The sequence below is a fragment of the Elephantulus edwardii genome, unplaced genomic scaffold (assembly GCF_000299155.1).
Source record: "Elephantulus edwardii isolate Elephantulus edwardi_28Jun2011 unplaced genomic scaffold, EleEdw1.0 scaffold00019, whole genome shotgun sequence".
In the NCBI taxonomy this organism is placed as follows: Eukaryota; Metazoa; Chordata; class Mammalia; order Macroscelidea; family Macroscelididae; genus Elephantulus; species Elephantulus edwardii.
Window position 1 is genome coordinate 12,958,596 of NW_006399769.1, and position 13,258 is coordinate 12,971,853.

General features: G+C 39.7%; 1 pseudogene; it reads left to right on the forward strand.

Annotated features, from left to right (window-relative positions):
- LOC102860168 overlaps positions 1-5,684 on the forward strand; it is a 36,902-nt pseudogene extending 31,218 nt beyond the window's left edge.
- Positions 5,685-13,258: the final 7,574 nt, after the last annotated feature.

Sequence of the window (13,258 nt, forward strand, 5' to 3'; positions counted from 1 at the left end):
TCGGAAACGACTCGACGGCACATAACAACAACAACCCCTAATCTCAGCAGAGCTTGGTGGAGATTACGGACTTTTCCTGACAAGGATGTTTCAAGTTCCAGGCCCTTTGCCTGGGTGCTCTCTGACAAAGACGGTGGGTGCTCTGGCCCTCTGGCACTCACTGTGCATCTGACTGGGTACTGCTCCCAGAAGAGTAAGATTGCCCTCCAGCCCTCACAGGCCATCATCCATTGTGCTTCTGGGTGCTACTGCCTGATGAAGAAGATGGAAGCCCACCTAGGTTGGCACTCAGCTTCTAAAGTTGTTCCTATTTTTTTTTTCCTCTAATGATTTTTACAGGTATTTTTGTGTGTTTTTGTTTGGATTTGGGTATGGGGTTTTTTGTTAATTTTTTTGCTTTAGTCTTAGATCTCTCATCCATTTTGAGGCTTTTTTTAAAGTATGGAGTAAGATGATGTCAGTCTTATTTTTCATTTTGACTGAACAATTTGATAGAGAGATTATTGTTTCTATCCTGAATGAAACTCCTCAAACAAACAACAAATATTGCAGAAGGCTATTACTGTGAAAATAGGAGGGAATCTAGGGAGGCTGGAGGAGATCAGCAGAGCAGAGATTGAATGTATAGCCAGTGAACACTGTAAAAGACCAGGACAAGGGAGGATTAAACTGTGAAGGGGAAATAATGACATGGATATTGCAATTAGAAAATAGGAGCAAGTTATGTATAACGTGTTCAGAAGAGGAAAGGGAGATGGAAGAAAGGGGAAGGGAAAATAATGATTACTTTCTAAAACATAATGTATGTAAATGTATAAAATGCAATGCACATGAATGAAAAAAGATATTGCTCAATATTAATTAATTCTATAAAATACACGTATGCAAATGGTTGTATACAGCACAATGTACATGAATGAAGCACAATATATGTGAGTGATGTATAAAAAAGAATTAGCCAAAAAAGAAAAAATTATATGCTTTTAACACTAATGACCATAAACAGGACTACTAGTGGGGTTATCATTACTCATAAAGAAATTAAAAGAAATAAAAGAAAGACCTAAATGAATGCCAAAGGGACTAAAACCTGCAGTAGAAATTCTTGTTGTTGTTGTTGTTATGTGCCGTCGAGTGGCTTGTGACTCATAGCAACCCTATATACAACAGCCCTAAACTCTGCTGTATCCTGTGCCAATTGCCCTGTCTCTGATACACCCATCCTGATTACCCCACTCACTGAATCAATCCACATCATAGAGGGCCTTCCCCTCCTGTGTTGTCCCTTCACCCTTCGAAGCATGATGTCCTTCTCCAAGGACCAGTCACTCCTTCCAACATCTCCAAAGTATGTTATATGGAGACTCAGAATCCTTGCCTCCAATGAGCAGCCCGTTTTGACCCTTTCCAGGATGAATCTGTTTGTTTTCCTAGCAGTCCATGGTATTCTCAATACTCTTCTCCAGCACCACAGCTCAAAGGCATCAATTCTCCTTCTATCCTCCTTGGTCATTGTCCAACTTTCTGACGCATAACAAGTGATTGCAAAGACCATGGCACGTATCAGACGCACCTTAGTCTCCAGAGAGACACCATCGCTCTTCAGTACTTTGGAGAGGTCCCTCACAGCATACGTTCCCATCACAATACATTTTTTAATGTCCTGTCAGCTGGGGCCAAGACTGTTGACTGTGGAGCCAAGCAGACTAAAGCTGTGAACAATCTCAATCTCTTCATCATCCATCCTGATGCTGCCAATTGGTCCAGTGGTGAGAATCTTTGTCTTCTTGACATTGAGCCTCAATCCATATTGGAGGCTGCAGTCCTTGACCCTCTGCAGCAAGCGCTTCAGGTCCTCTTCAGTTTCAGCAAGCAGGGTTGTGGCATCTGCATAGCGCAGATTGTTGATAGATCTTCCACCAATCTTGACCCCACATTTCTCCTCATAGTGGCCAGCCTCCCGGATAACGTGTTCTGCATACAGGTTGAAAAGGTATGGAGATAGGACGCATTCCTGGTGTATGCCTTTCCCAATTTTGAACCAAGCAGTGTTCCCTTGCTCTGTTCTGACGCATTAGAACGATTAAGTGTCCTGGGATTCCCATTCTTCTCAGAGTCAGCCACAGTTTGTTATGATCCACACAGTCAAACGCCTTTGCATAGTCAATGAAACAAAGATAGACATTCCTCTGGTATTCTCTGTTTTCAGCTAAGATCCATCTAACATCAGCTACAATATCCCTAGTACCACGACCCCTTCTAAACCCAGCCTGGACTTCTGGCAGTTCTCTGCTGATGTACTGTTCCAGTCATTTTTGGATAATCTTCAGTAGAATCTTGCTTGCATGTAAAATCAATGATACTGCTCTATAGTTTCCACACTCTGTTGGGTCACCTTTCTTTGGGATGGGAACAAATATTGATCTCTTCCAGTCAGTTATCCAAGTGGTTGTTCTCCAGATTTCTTGGCACAAGTTGGTGAGCATGTCCAGGGCAGCATCTTTTATTTGAAATATGTCAATTGGTATACCATCTATTTCTGGGGCCTTATTTTTTGCCATTTCCTTCAAAGCAGCCTGAACTTCTTCTTTTATCACCATAGGCTCTTGCTCATATGTTGTTTGATGAAATTCTTCTGTGTCTACCAATTCTTTTCTATACAGTGACTCAGTATATTCTTTCCATCTTCTTTTAATACTTCCTGGATCATTTAACATTCTGCTGAAAACATCCTTGATTATAGCAACTTGAGGTTTGAATTTGTTCTTCAGTTCCTTGAGCTTACAGGCAAAAACAAGTGTAAGAAATAAGAGGTGAACAGAGACATTTTACTAACTCAACATTAAATTAATTACCTAAGCAACACATACTGTTAACCAATGGAAATGTTCCATTTCTAAACTGAAAGTTTCTGTTTCCTTTTCCAATAAATGTCCTTTCTAACAACAACCAATTCTGAATGATCATTGCTGAATTTTGTTCTCTATACATTTGCTTGTCACCTTTTTAAATGCATGAGATCATACAATATTTGAACTTTTAGACTGATTTATCTCACACATCAGAATGTCTTCAATCTCCATTTCTATTATTATCATCAATGTCTCCTGTTTCCAACTTTGGAGCCATTTTCAATCCTTTCTAATTCTCACATGTCATCTTTCAACAAATTGTATTGTCTCTACTTTAGAAATGTATATAGTATCTAATCACTATTCACTTTCTTGAAGACTTCTAAGCTGGTATAAGTTACAATCTCATGCCTGAATTAAAAAATTTCCTGATTTATCTCTCTGATTTTATGTTGTTTCTCTGCAGTCTATTTCACACATTAAAAAGTAAAAAATTAATCTTTTTAAAATGTGGTTATTTTTAAAAACCTCCTGAGTTTTTCTTTAAAGATATGAAATTTTCACTAATGTCTACAAGGTCCTAAATAATTTGAATGATTAACAAAGTCAAGTCAATCTCAAGATTTTGTTATTTCTCAAAACACCAAACCCTTTCCTTGTTCTTGATGATGTGGTCATACTCTTTGGAATGATTATTCCCTAAGTCAGTGCTTTTCATAATTTGGTCCCTCAGCCAGCCTCATCAGCATTTTCTGGGAACTTGTTAGAAATGTAAATTCTCTATCTCAGAACTATTGAATCAAAAGCTCTTAGGGACTGGCTTAGAGATTTGCATTTAAATAAACCATCCAAATGATCCTCGTGGTGTACATTCAAGTTTGAGAAACTCTGCTCTAAATACTCTTAAGGAACCCTCTCTAATTAATTCTAAAATATCATGTTATATATCTTTCTATCCACCAGCCTCAAATATAACTTCAGTTTCTTTTGATTTGCTCTCCTTTCTAACTGTAATCATTAGTTATCTTGATTTACTCACCTTCCGAATACTTTGTATTGTAACACATTCTAACAGATACATATTTCTCTTTGATTTTGTGCTTTCTGGAAATGAAGAAGCCTTGCAGCACTTACTGGGGAAGGAAAAGAGCTGCAGCCATCAGTATGGATTATATTTCAACATTGCTACTTGTTTTAAAAATATTTTCAAAGTTCAAAGTATCTGATAATTAAAACAGATGGAACAATCAACATATATTGTGTCCTGTTAAGTTAACCAGTTTATTCATACCAATCTGGTATATGTTTGAACAACTGGATGTTCTAATCCTATAGTGTGTTTGGATTTCTCCTCCAATGTTTTTGAAATTATTTTCATAAATAAATGCTTCATTTTGGTTCCAGTTTATATAATGCGCATTTAAGTCGATGAGCTTCATGCAGTTTTCACTGATCTTTTTCAGGGCATAGTTTAAAATTTGCTGAAAGCTGTCTTCCTTACAAGATTTAACTTGCAATACCAACTTGAAAATATTGCAAAACCAACTTGACCACATCAGTCCTCAAAATGAAATCATTACTCCTCAATAATTTGGACAGGTCCCTCACTGCAGACTTGCCCAGTGATATACCCTTTTAAGTTCTAGAAAAAATATTTGGGGAAAGTCTTGCTAAGAACTAGTGCCTAGGCACTCGCCCTGCTGACCAGGCCCCACCGGCTCCTCTAGCCTCAGTACACTGTGCCCTACCCATATCCAGTGCTAACCCCTCCGCAGAAGAAGGAGCTCTCTGACGTGGCTCATTACGTCGTTGTTCCGGGCAAAGGCAACCCGGCAGCATGAGTCCATTGGAAGCATTGTCAAGCACCTGCAGTCCATTGGAACCAAGAACACTGAGGAGAAACGGAGTCTTCTACCTAGAGCTTCTGCTGACTGCCGCAGACCTCTTGAACCCCTGCATCGAGGGTGTTATCCTCTTCCATGAGACTCTCTTCAGAAGGTGGATGATGGACGTCCCTTCCCCCAAGTCATCAGATCTAAGGGTGGTATTGTGGGCATCAAGGTAGATAAGGGCTTGGTAGCCCTGACAGGAACTAAAGGGAGACTACTACCACCCAAGGGCTGGATGAGTTGTCCGAGTGCTGTGCCCAGTACAAGATGGATGGAGCTGACTTTGCCAAGTGGCGCTGAGTGCTGAAGATTGGAGAATACACCCCCTTAGCCCTTGCCTTTATGGAAAATGCCAAAGTGCTGGCCCATTATGCCTGCATCTGTCAGCAGAAGAGGATTATGGCCATTTTGGAGCCTGAGATCTTCCCTGATAGTGACCATGACCTGAAGCGCTGTCAGTATGTAACTGAGAAGGTGCTGGCTATTGTCTACAAGGCTCTGAGTGACCACCACATCTATTTGGAAGGCACTTTGAGGGAAGCCTAATATGGTAACCCCAGGCCACGCCTGCGCACAGAAGTTTTCTTTTGAGAAGATTGCCACGGCAACTGTTACAGCACTGGACCTCACAGTGCCCCTGTCCTACTGTTATTGGGATCCCTGTCTGGAGGCCAGAGTGAGGCCTAGGCATCCATCAACCCCAATGCCATCAACAAGTGCCCCTCACTGAGGCTGTGGGCCCTGACCTTCTCCTATGCTGAGCCCTGCAGGCCTCTGCATTGAAGGCCTGGGGTGAGAATAAGGAGAATCTGAAGCCAGCCCAGGAGGAGAAGACTAAGCGAGCCTTGGTCAACAGCTTTGCCTGCCAAGAAAGTGCACCCGAAGTGTTCAGGCTGAGGCAGCAGCCACTGAGTCCCTCTTCCTCTCTAACCATGCCTACTAAGTGGAGAAGGCTACCCACTCAACGCTCCAAACCCCAGAGCCCTCTTAGACTTAATACTTGAGGAGAAGGGCCTCATCTGGAGTTTCAGGCTGCTCTTTCCTGTCACTTTTGCTGCCCTTGTGGTGGTGTCTTTGTATTCTAACTCCATCACCTTTTCCAACCCACTTCAAATAACTATTTAAGGGGGAGGGGAGAACGAATGCATAGAAACATGCTCCTGTTACTGACAATATTGTGATAAAAGCCAAGGAATTACTGTCATCGTGTTTGGAAAAATCACACTGCAAACTGCATATTATTTTCATATGAAAAAGCAAGCATTCCACCACCACCCCAAATACATTTTGCTTATCTCCGTTAAGGAATCATGATTTGAAGTTCTATTGGAAAATGGAAGCTGCTTATTTTTTTATCTCATAATCAAGAGAATTTTGACACTTTTTCTTTCCTCCAAAAACATGGGTTAGTGATTGTCAAAATGAATTTCCACATGAAGATGAAAAAGTCTCTTAACATATTGTAACAATTTTGTTCATTTTTCTTTCCATTCAGATTGATTCAAGGAAATGGGTATTTGAATGGAAAAAGAGAGAGGGAGGAAGAGGTATGCCCACATGTAGATGATTACTTGTTGAACACTGTTCAAGGTCAGTCTACATACAGACAAGGACAATACTGGCTCTAGCAGTGAAGCAGAAACACCTCCAAGAAAATGTTCAGAAACAAACAAATGGTGTGTTATACAATTCTCTAAGATGACTCAGTACATGTATATATAATGTATGTGTTATATAATTATATATTTTCACACCTACATTCCTGAAAAAGAGAACATTGAGGGACTAAAACAACTTGGAATGAGGTGAGGCTGACATCTCTATCACCAGATTTTTTTTTCCCATGCAAGGTATTTAAATTTCCATACAATTAGGCCACTTGATGAGCTTATCAAAATCACTTCCAGTTGTGAAATGACATGTCCAAATAATATTAGACAAACAAATAACATTTGCCTGTTGAGATAAAGGAAAATTTTAGACATTAAACTTAATTTTCAAGTAAGCAGTGGCATGATCTATCTGTGAGTACTTGCATTTTTAAATGGCTCTTTTCTTCCGGGTTTTGAGAGCCTGAGTAGCACAGTCCTAAGGGAGTTGCGCTGCTAACCAAAAGTCGAATCCACCAGCAGTTCTGAAGGAGCAGGTTAGGCATTCTCCTCCTGTGTGATTTCATCACCTCAGAAACCTGCTAGTGTTTTAGTCTGAGTACTCTCTACTCAATGGCAATGAATTGGGTTGCCTTGGCATCTATGTTCTCCAAGATTTTTCTTCCTAGCGCCAAACAAACGAGTCCACCAGAGAATATTTTATTTATTATGATTGCTTTTCCAAACCACTCAGTCACTCTTTCTTGTTCAGATGTGTGAAGGATACCTTTTATAAAGTATGTTTAATGATCATTTACTCATAATATATTCCTCCACACTCTTTACTGATGATGTTTATGCCTAGTCATATACTTCAAATATTTGAAATGAATCATGGAAGTTACTTTTTTGCTTAGGTAATCTTGTATTTGTTCCCATTCCAAAGAAGGGTGACCCAACAGAGTGTGGAAACTACAGAACAATAGCATTGATTTCACATGCAAGCAAGATTCTACTGAAGATTATCCAAAAATTACTGAAACAGCACATCAGCAGAGAACTGCCAGAAGTCCAGGCTGGGTTTAGAAGGGGTCGTGGTACTAGAGATATTGTAGCTGATGTTAGATTGATCTTAGCTGAAAGCAGAGATTATCAGAAGAATGTCTATCTTTGTTTCATCGGTTATGCAAAGGCATTTGACTGTGTGGATCATAACAAACTATGGCTGAATCTGAGAAGAATGGGAATCGCAGAACATTTAATCGTGCTAATGTGAAACCTATACTTGGACCAAGAGGCAGTAGTCAGAACAGAACAGCGTAACACTGCATGGTTCAAAATTGAGAGGGGTGTACGCCAGGGATGTGTCCTGTCTCCATACCTTTTCAACCTGTATGCAGAGCAGATTATTCAGGAGGCTGAGCTCTTTGAGGAGAATTGTGGCATCAGGATTGGTGGAAGATCTATTAGCAATCTGCGTTATGCAGATGACACAACCCTGCTTGCCAAAACTGAGGAGGACCTCATGCTTTTGCTACAGAGTGTCAAGGACTGCAGCCTTCAGTATGGACTGAGGCTCAGTGTCAAGAAGACAAAGATTCTCACTACTAGACCAATTGGCAGCGTCAGGATGGATGGCGAAGAGATTGAGATTGTTCACAGCTTCAGTTTGCTCGGCTCCACTGTCAACACTCTTGGCACCAGCAGTCAGGAAATCAAAAAGCGTATCGCGATGGGAAAGTCTGCTGTTAGGGACCTCTCTAAAGCACTCAAGAGCAACGGTGTCTCTCTGGAGACTAAGGTGCGCCTGATACGGGCCATGGTCTTTGCAATCACTGGTTATGCATCAGACAGTTGGACAATGACTAGGGAGGACAGAAGGAGAATTGGTGCCTTTGAGCTGTGGTGCTGAAGAAGAGTATTGAATGTACCATGGACTGCCAAGAAAACAAACAGATTCATCCTATAGAGGATTAAACCAAGCAACTCCTTGGAGGCAAGGATTCTGGGACTTCGTCTGACATACTTTGGGCATGTTGCAAGGAGGGACAGGTCCTTGGAGAGGGACATCATGCTTGGGAGGGTGGAGGGACAGTGCAAGAAGGGAAGACCCTCTATGAGGTGGATTGATTCAGTGACTGGGGTAATCAGGATGGGTGTGTCAGAGGCAGTGCGATAGGCACAGGATAGGGCAGGGTTTAGGGCTGTTGTACACAGGGTCACTATGCGTCGCAAACGACTCAACGGCACATAACAACAACAGCAATCTCGTATTCGATGTTGTCATGGTGGACAGATGGCAAACTAAATGAACACATCATATGGCAGAAATAATGTTAAGTTACATTTCAAGGCAATCTGACAGTATTTTAATTACTATAAAAAATGGAAGCTTAAACATTATATGTGATTCTTTAATCTGGAAAATTGTTTAAATATATCAATACATTGAATAAGACCCTTGAAGGCCTGCTTAAGCCTCTATTTTAGGCCCTGTTAAGATTATTTTGATATTTTTAAAGACTGATACTTTCCCCTTTCATTCTATTGTTAAAGATTTTTAAGTGATAGATATGGTATAACACAGTCAAGGGCTATAAAGCAACATATATTAAAAATTCAAGAGATCTACACTGGGCCTACTAGGTATAACTATGTGTCAGAGCCCAGGGTTTGAAAGAAAGTGAAAACTGAAGCCAAGAAAAGAAGACATTGTATTGGGAAGAGAAAAACAAGTGAGACAATTCTAAGCATTTCCTCTCAAAATTTTAGAATGAGTGCAAATATTTTAGAAAATCATGTGTTTTCCTTCTTTCTTTCTTTTTTTACACTGTGAAAAAAAATGGAAATTTGTAAAGAAGTAAGTTGCTCATGAGGAGGAAGTTACTAAGCACCCCCATGCTTCCTGATTCTGCAGCTATGAAGAAACAATGGTCTTGTAAGCTGAAAGCTAAAACTGGGACTTTCTTTCTTCTCCTCTCTGCACAACTGGGGTAGAGTAGCTGGGCCTACCCAAGCAAAATAAGATTGTGAGTGGGAAGTACTTTGAGTTCTTTAGAGAGATATGTTTTATAAACACTATTATTATTAAAGCTATTATTAAAGGCTGAGCCCTGGTTTTAGCTGATGCATTTCTGGATGCAGTGAGTGGGCAGCAACCTCCTTCACCCCCCACCCCCCACCCCGTCACAGACACTTTGCATCCTTGCTACTTTCCTCTCCACTCTCTATCTCAGTTCTATTGTTTTGATTTCCCTAGCTTTCTCAGGGAGCTCACCCTACTCATTTCGCACAGAAGGTCAATCTCCAGACAAGGAGACAATTGGGCAGGAAGTCTCAGAAGAGCAAATCAGAGTAGTAATTTTAGCAGAAATAGCTAGATTTAACCCATGATAAAATGACTTTAACAGAGTTTGCCTCACGTACACATTCATTACTGTACATCTCTCCCACACGCTGCAGGAGCCCAAAGGTGCCAGCTGACAGAGTTTAAATTGTCCACAGGCATTCTTACAAATCCTCTGGAGTCCTCCTAACCACTTGTCCTTGAGTACATGTTGAGTACTTATCATATGCACCCTATATTAAGGTATTCATACCCAATTTGTCATGGGTGCGATACCTACATAAAGTAGTCCATTTTATTTTTTTTAAAGGTTTGCATCCTTTGTATTTTCCCCTTTAAGAAAAGTGCTTGAAATTAGATGTATAATGTTCAAAATGCATTTTCATCACACATACATAATTTAATTGTAGATAGATAGGCTCAAAATCGTAACTGAAGTATGTACTGATATAGGGAATGCCAGTGAAGGCTGGTATTCTCAAGGAACTCTAAAAAACTATATTCTCTGTCTTGGTTATCATGCCTTAGTTTTTAGACTTTTATGTTTTCTAAGTTTGAGATATTTTGAAATAGTTATTTCGAACATCACACAGAAACACATGTTATTTCATGTGATTTGAACAACATGGCACAAAATAGTTCTTTCAGAAACATTTACTATTCAACCCAGAGATCAATGCTGGGGAGCTTTTAGTGGTCACTTCCTCAGTCCTTTCACAGATAGAAAACTTATGGTCAGAGTGGGACATTTCTTTTTAATGTCACAGAGTTTGTAGAAAAGCAAACTCTGTGTTTTCCTCATGGAATCCTTGAATTCTCCTTTGAATATAACTTCCACTATTATTTCCTATTTTTAAGAAGGAGGAGAAAAATTCCTTAATGAAACAGAAGATTAATCAAAAAGTTTTATACCAAACTAAACTGCTACTGTAGTTCTATATTTCCTTTTCTCTTTCAGGATATGATTTCTACCAACTTTTACAGTCAGAAATTGAACATATAGCAAAGATGCCCTAATAATCATAATGGGTGGCTGGAATTCAAAAGTTGAGAACAGAGAATAAGCATCAGTAGCTGGAAAATATGGACTAGGTGACCCAAATGAGGCTGGAGATAGAATGATACAATCTTGTGTGTTCTTGTTGTTGTTGTTATGTGCCGCTGAATTGCTAGTGACTCATAGTGACCTTGTATAATCAATGATTTATTCATTATAAATAACTTTGATAAGAAACTGTGACTAAACACATGGAGTTCACTTGATGATTTGCACAGGAATCAGATCGATTACATCTGTGGAAAGAATCATTACAGAAGGTCAATGTAAGAAGTTAAAACTAGGCCACATGCAGACAGTGCAACAAATCATCCGCAACTAATAGTCAAATTCAAATTAACACTAAGGCAGGTCACATCAAATCTACAGGAATCAAAATTTAACCTTGAGTCTATCCCACCTAAATTTCAAAACTATCTCAAGAACAGATTTGAAGCCTTAAGCACTAATGAATGAAGACCAGATGATATGTAGGAGAATATCAAGAATATCATCCATGAAAAATGCAAAAAGTCATTACAAACACAAAAGAAGAAGAAGAGAACAAGATGGAGGTCAGAAGAGACTGTGACTATCTCACTAGAGCACCAAGAAACCAAAGCAAAGGTTATAAACAAGGAAGTTGAGGAGCTAAATAGAAAATTTCAAAGTGGGGCTTAGGAAGACCAAGGAAAGTATTATAATGGAATATGCAAATAGCTGGACTTGGAAAATAAAAAAAGAAAGACTTGCCCAGCATTTCTTAAGCTGAAGTAACTTAAGAATAAATTCAAACCTCAAGTTGAAGCACTTAAGGATCCTATAAGCAGAATATTGAATGATCCAGGAAGCATTAAAAGAAGATAGAAGGAGTACACAGAGTTACTGTACTAAAAAGAATTTGAGACACAGAAGAATATTATGAAACAACATATGATCAAGAGGCAATGGTAATGAAGGAGGAAGATCAGGCTTCTATGAAGGACTTGGAAAAAAACACAAGGTGCCAGGAATTGATGGAATATCAATTGGCATATTTCAACATATGTGCTCAACAGGTTATGCTAAGAAATCTGGAGGACAGCCACCTGGCCAACTGACTGGAAGAGATCCATATTTATTCCAACTAAAAAAGAAGATGACCCGGCAGTGTGGAAATTATTGAACAATATCATTAATATCACATGCAAGAAAACTTCTGTTGAATATTATTTAAAAATTGGAAGTGAATATTGAAAGAAAACTACTAGAAATGAAAGCCAAATTTAGAAGAGGTTGTGGCACTAGAGACATTCTCATCAACTTCAAATGGATCATGGTTGAAAGCAAAGATTCCCAGAGGAATGTCTATCTGTGTTCCATTGATTATTCATTTTTCTGTGTGGATCATACAAATTGTGGCTAACCTTGAGCAAAATAGGAATCCTAGAACACTTGACTGTGCTTATGCAAAACCTGTACTTGGACAGAAAGCAGTCCTCAGAACAGAGAAAGGAAACACTTCATGGTTCAAAATTAGGAAAGGGGTATGTCAAGGATATGCCTTGTCTTCATACCTTTTCAATCTGTATGCAGGAACATTCATTTGGGTGGCTGTACTATGGGGAGGAATGTGTATCAAGATTGGAGGAAGACTCATCAACAACATACATTAAGCAGATAACACAACCTTGCTTGCTGAAACTGAGAAGGGCTTGAATCATTAGCTGCAGAAGGTTAAGGACTGTAGACTTCAAAATGAATTGAAGCTCAACATCAAGAAGACAAAGATTCTCACCACTGAGAATTGGAGCATCATGATAGATGGACAAATGATTAAGGTTGATAAAAAGTTTTGCTTACTTGGCTCCACAATCAATATTCTTAGCACGAGCACTCAGGAAATCAAGACAAATTGCACTGGGAAAGTGGTCATTCAGAGACTTCTCCAAAGTACTAAAAAGTAGTGATGTCAGTCTAGTGTGTGTGTGCGTGCGTGTGTGTGTGAGATCCAGGTCATAGTCTTCACAATTATTTGCTATGCTTCAGAGAGCTAGACAATCACTAAGGTTGATAGAAAAATCAATGCCTTTGAATTATGGTGCTGGAGAAGAGTGTTGAACATATTATGGACTGCTAAGAGAACAAACAGGTCTGTCTTGCAAAGGGTGAAGCCAAGTTTCTCTTTGGAGGCAAGGATTTTGAAGCTCTGTCTCAAATACTTTGGACATGTGGCCAGGAGAAACCAGTCTTTGAAGAAGGGTCCAGGGTCAGCATAGGAGGAAAAGACTCCAAATAAGATGTATTGCCACAGTAACTGGGGCAATGGGGATAAATGTGTCAGAATCAGTTAGACTGGCTCAGGAAAGGGCAGGGTTCAGAGATACTGTACAAAGGGTCTCTATGAGTTGCATGCAACTCAATGGCACATATTGCTGTTTTTGAGTGCTGTTGAGTCATACACAACTCTTAGTGTCCTATGAATGAAAGACCTGAACACTTGTATAACTTTCATCATTTCTCCACATTCATAGGGTTTCTGGAAGCAAGCTATTTTGGAAGTGGAT